This window comes from Ptiloglossa arizonensis, chromosome 4 (assembly GCF_051014685.1).
Source record: "Ptiloglossa arizonensis isolate GNS036 chromosome 4, iyPtiAriz1_principal, whole genome shotgun sequence".
NCBI lineage: Eukaryota > Metazoa > Arthropoda > Insecta > Hymenoptera > Colletidae > Ptiloglossa > Ptiloglossa arizonensis.
In genome coordinates, this window is record NC_135051.1 from 7053487 (window position 1) to 7060044 (window position 6558).

The window sequence follows — 6558 nt, forward strand, 5'->3', positions numbered from 1 at the left end:
TCGCGACAGCTGATTACCTCCCTGCGTTCTTTCGCGAGTGTATTTGATCTTTTTCGACGTTCGAAACGAATTTAAGACAGGATTGAAAAATTAGAAATAAAACCGAGAATCGTTTATTTCTTTCAGCTGGTACACTAACTCTAAAAGCTATTCAGATCTATCTTGAAGATCGTGATATCGTTTAAGAATATAAATTTGAACGATTCGCGACAGCTGATTACCTCTCTGCGTTCTTTCGCGAGTGTATTTGATCTTTTTCGACGTTCGAAACGAATTTAAGACAGGATTGAAAAATTAGAAATAAAACCGAGAATCGTTTATTTCTTTCAGCTGGTACACTAACTCTAAAAGCTATTCAGATCTATCTTGAAGATCGTGATATCGTTTAAGAATATAAATTTGAACGATTCGCGACAGCTGATTACCTCTCTGCGTTCTTTCGCGAGTGTATTTGATCTTTTTCGACGTTCGAAACGAATTTAAGACAGGATTGAAAAATTAGAAATAAAACCGAGAATCGTTTATTTCTTTCAGCTGGTACACTAACTCTAAAAGCTATTCAGATCTATCTTGAAGATCGTGATATCGTTTAAGAATATAAATTTGAACGATTCGCGACAGCTGATTACCTCCCTGCGTTCTTTCGCGAGTGTATTTGATCTTTTTCGACGTTCGAAACAAATTCGAGACAGGATTGAAAAATTAGAAATAAAACCGAGAATCGTTTATTTTTTTCAGCTGGTACACTAACTCTAAAAGCTATTCAGATCTATCTTGAAGATCGTGATATCGTTTAAGAATATAAATTTGAACGATTCGCGACAGCTGATTACCTCCCTGCGTTCTTTCGCGAGTGTATTTGATCTTTTTCGACGTTCGAAACGAATTCGAAACAGGATTGAAAAATTAGAAATAAAACCGAGAATCGTTTATTTCTTTCAGCTGGTACACGAGCTCTAAAAGCTATCCGTCTTTATTTTCCTACTCTTGCTACGCTCTTCGCGCTCTCGATATTTACTTCTCGCACTCTCGCCACGTTCTGCACCATTCGCACGTTCACATTCGGACACTTCCCGCTCGCATTTCTTTCACTCTGTTTATCTACTCGGCACCGAACGCTAGGGAACAGCTCTATACACGGTCGTGCACACGTACACACTAGAATATATAGTCGAACTTTAGAAGCCTATTCTATTCGTCATATCGATAAGAAAAGTAACGTATAAAGAAAGGATCCGTTTTAAGTTAGCTTTCGAGACAATATCTCGAGCTGCAACGTATACTTACCACTACTCTCGTGCGTTACCTTTTCTCTATTCAATACTCGAATTTCTTTTTCTATTATTATTATTATTATTATTACGCACCTTTCATTTTGCGTTACCTATTGCTTCCTACTTTTAGGATTACTTTATCATCCTTCTTTTGTGTCTATCACAAGAATTCTATCGAATAAATGATTCTTCCAAAGAAGAGATTGTTTCCACACACAATAATAATAATAATTATTATTACGCATCTTTTATTTTGCGTTACCTATTGCCTCCTACTTTTAAGATTACTTTATCATCCTTCTTTTGTGTCTATCACACGAATTCTATCGAATAAACGATTCTTCCAAAGAAGAGATTGTTTTCACACAAAATAATAATAATAATAATAATAATAATAATAATTTAATTCGATTTATTTCCATTGTAAAGATCTCTCTGATGTATCGATAATGGCAACCATACGGATTTTAATGTTCGTTATTAAACGACACACGCGAGTCGACGAGTACAAGTGCATCGAAACTTTTATCGAGGTAACAATCCGAACTATTAACGAGTAGGCGGTGTATATATCGCTGTAGTCACGAGGAACCTCACCAGGATACAAGGTCTCTTTACTCCATCTTACGGTGGAATTCTATCGTGATTCTATTATACTCCTCATTTACGATTCCTTCTAATGACTCATCGCCATTGTAAGTGACCGCAACGAGGTCGTAAAATCGTAGTTTACGCGGAATAAAACGTAAAAATATTACCGGTGGCCGGTCGGTCGTGCCCGTATCTCATCGTTCCGCGCGGAAATCGCTTTCAACGTTGGCGGAAGTGCTGAAATTACGCTTACGCCATTAAAATAAATTCGATTATATGGAAACCTTCTGATATTCTCAATATTTCTGTCAGAGAATTATTCATCGCTCGCGATACGCAGCCGGTTACATAAAATATGAATTACGGGACGTGTACGTACACCGATTAAAACGTATAATTATCGTGTTTGTAACTGGAACCTCGGGCCCGGAATTAATACGGGATTCGAAATATTGGTAATTATCGTTTCTTTCTTTATATCCCGGTGTAACTTTCGTCGTGGCGTTCTTGTTATTTTTACAAACGAGGCGATGACGTTTCTAACGCTCCCCGGTCGTTTCCCCTTTCCCGTAATTCGACGCGAGACCACGCGTTTACGTTTTCAACGTATCGATTTCACGCGTCGACGGTTAGAATTAAGCAACTCCGATCGAACGTAGCTTGTAATCGATTCTTCGTACCCGATTCACCGCGTCCGTGCATTATTCATACGTTTTCTTATTCATCGATCTAACGCCTCGTTTACCCATTTTTTTTTTTCTTTTCTTTTTTCGTTTCTTTTTTGTCCCTTCTCCGGGTCGTTCGATTCCCTCGCGAAGAAGCTCGTCCCGGACGACGATTAGAATAATGAATTCATTTTCCGTGCACTTTGATCGGGAACGGAGGCTCATAATTTTAACTGGCGCGCGGGGGGCCCCCGCCATCCAATCGGTTCACCTGATCTTTCATTTCGAAGCTCCGTTTTAGTCGCGCTTTGTCATCCGGAGTGGCCATCGATCGAGAGATCCGCGGGAAATGTACTCGTATATCCAACCCGCGATAAAAATGTGCCCTTTCATAGACGCGCATTTGCCATGTTCCCCGATCCACGGAATAATGCATGCAGCGCGCATGAACGCGTGCCGAGTTTTCGGAAATCGACGCATCGAAACGTACGCGCGCGAGAGTACATCCTCGAATGTAATTAATAACAATCGCGTGATAAAATAACGGGCAACGGTAAAAAAAACTCTGTCGAACGTTACCGATATTAACGTATTATAAAACTCACGGTCGCGTATGCGTACCGGTCGTCTCGTGAAATATTGCGACAAATCACGATGAAATTGCAGCTCAATGGGAATTGTTGCAACGAGTGTTTCATTTTTATTGAACGAGGGAGTGTTACCCTCGTCTTGAAAGCGCAATAAATGTTACGGAATGAATTTTGTTACAATTTAAAGCACCGTTGTTACGCGCGGCGAAGTACGTAACACGAAATGAACGAGCTCGATTTTTCAATTTTTGTTATTAACGATACGCGTATAAATGCGTTATGAAAACGTTCAATGGTAACTTTGCGTCGTACCTGAATTTATTACGTTAAAACACTTCGATGTGACTCCAATTTGTAAACGTTTATCGCGCTTTGAAAATGATCGGTTCGGTAAAGATAGAAGTGCAACATTGCAACTGCAGTTCTCGCTAATCGTTCGTACGCGAGGTGCGCCTCGTGCAGTCGGTCGAATTCGTTGGAACAGATACGAGAACAACCAAGTGGCATTTCTTTTCGTTGTTGCGTTCCGAAGTAAACATTTCCCTCCGGTCTTAATTTTCACCGGGACACGAATTGCGCTACGTGTTCGCCATATCGAGGTAGCCGAATATCTCATTCGTCGAAGCTTGTTCCAAAGATTCATTTTCCTCCGGGTTCCGCTCAAGAGCGGGAACGACAACACGGGAAGACAGTGGAATACTTTTTCTTAATGTACTTCTTTATGTCCCGCAGAAAATACTTACTCTCGCGCGAGGCCAATGGGAGCCCATTACAAATGCAATTAAACTTTCCGTCGGCGAACGTCGCCCCGATGTCAGTTTATCAGGAAGAGTTTCGCTCCGTTGAATTTTAAATAACTCTCACCGAAACGAAACCGCCGCACCGTCTCTATCTTCGATACCACCACGGGGCTGCCTTCAATTTCCCGAAACACGTAATTTTTGCTTCGCAACCGCAATCCTCGTGCCACCGTTGTATGTGCGGCTCCTAGAGTGCGGTGCTCGTTCGGATAATCAAGAATCTTTTCACATTTTCTTCTCGTTTCGTTGGTACACACGCCTAGATTCATTCTGGCGCGGTAGATTGTTATTTCGCGAACGTACAGGAACGAAAAAATTGACAATCGAGCATTTTTAATCTCGAGGTCTTTGTTCGGTTGTGCATTACGAAGGTACTTATTTAGTGTAACGAGTCGAGAAAGAACCGAGGAATACAGGAATAGGAAGGGAAAATAAATGAAAACTGTAATACTTTTTTCAAAAAGTTGTAATGTATTTCAATTGATAATTTTGCTTACATATTTGTACACGTTTGAAGAAGAGATAGATATTTTTATGTGACAAAAATTTGGAAAAGATACTCCTTTGAGGTCAAATTTCTGACCATACAACCGCGTTTCAACTTGTCTGAGTCCATACGTCCATAATTGTCTGATTATACACTCGCATTTCCACTTGTCTGATCACATACGGATGTAATACCACTCGTCGGGCCGTATACGAGGGTCCTACTACTTGTCCGATCATGTACGGTGGTCATACTACGTGTCTGATAATATATGAATCATACTACTCGAGCACTCGTAGCAACGTAGAATTCAAACAGCAACCACTTTGTTAATACTGAACCCAGACTATTGCCACAGTAATCAAATTAAAGTTGAATCTTTCCACTTTATTCCCATTATGGCCTGTTTGCTTGTGGTCGATACATAAGTAAAGAAATCGTCATTTGAAAAGGGGCTTGTCAAACTTTAATAGTTGTTTGCCTTCGAGGTGGCGTTTGGCCTATCAAAAATTTAATATATCGAAATTGCCGTGGTATGGTCAGACAATTAGACATAAAAAGAAAGAGTTAGAAAATTATTGGTCAGATTGTTTGCATAGCGCAGTCATTTGCCTTTCAAACAAGGGCAAGAGCAATGAAGTGACGTGATTTTTAACGCAGTTTTTCAGTTCTCACCTGTCCTTCGTTACTCGAGGTCAAGTAGAATTGCCCCCGTATATGATCAGACAAGTGGCATTACTCGTCTATGGTCAGACAAGCAGTATTACCCCGTTTATGATCACACAGGCAATATTACCCCTGTCTATGGTCAGACAAGTAGTGTGACCCCTGTATACGATCAGACAAGTAATATAATCCCCGTATATGAGCAGACAAGTAGTATAACCCCTGGTTATGATCAGACAAGCAGTATTTCCCCCTGTTTATGACCAGACAAGTAGTATAACCCCCGCATATAATCAGACAAGTAGTATTGCCTCTTGCCTATGATCAAACAAGTAGAATTACTCCTGTCTATGATCAGACAAGCAGTAGTACCCCCTGCCTATGGCCAGACAAGTAGAATTACTCCCTGTTTATGGTCAGAAAAGTAGTATCGCCCCGTATATGGTCAAACAAGTAGTGTGGCCCTCTTCTATGGTCAGACGAGTAGTCTGCGCTACTAATGGCCATAACATCGTTAAAAATCATCGCATTTTAATGCTCTTGCGCTCGTTTGAAAAGCAAATGACTGCGCTATCGGACAATCTGACCAATAATTTACTAACTCTTTTTTCAAGCTTCAAAGTACTGATAGGTATCATACATAGATCATAACTTGCCTGATGTCGAACCTAACTTATGACGACGTACATTGCGTTCGTGAGATTTGACGTATCTAAATTTTCATGAACGGGTAAAATTAAAGTATACAGCGAGTCATTAAACTTTTACGCCGAACGTTTCTTCGTAATCTGAATAAAACTGGACACCATTAAATATTCTGTTTCCCAGTGCACCATTCTGTACAACATACGGGGTTTTAAGATGGAATAATTCACTCGACAACAAAGTTACTCGAGTTATTTTACTTCGATTCAGATAGGGCATTCCACGGATGTTACGTTGCATTACTAAAAACGGCGGGAATTTCTTAAATGATCATTCCCAACGACCCACTCTGTATAATATATGTTCATAACGGTCGTTTCACTGTAATTGTCTTTTTCTGCAAGTCAAATGTGATTGCAGCCACTCGGGGCTCTAAAGTACACGGTTGTTATAAACTTTATGTTTACCGTAAAGTTTGTTCGCCCTTTAAGGTGTTATTTCGCGCCGTCGTGGAAATTAGTTTCCCGCGATATTTACAGTTGAAACGAAGTGAAATAGAAAAATCTCACTTCCGCGAGTTTCGAACTGTCGACAAATGCATTTGCGTTTACAGCTGCAAGTTGTTATTTGTATGGATCGGGCAGTTTACGTATCGCTGTATCGTGACTTAGGCTCGCTGCCAACGCTTCGGGAACAATGAAACTTTAAATTTTCCTGAAAAGAAGTAAAGTGAAAAATTGAATTATATAAGTGAATAATTTGAAAAATGGTTGCAAGTACGTTTGAATGAATTTTTCAACGGCCTTTGTTTCTCAGATTCAGCGTTATCGATGGTTTCAC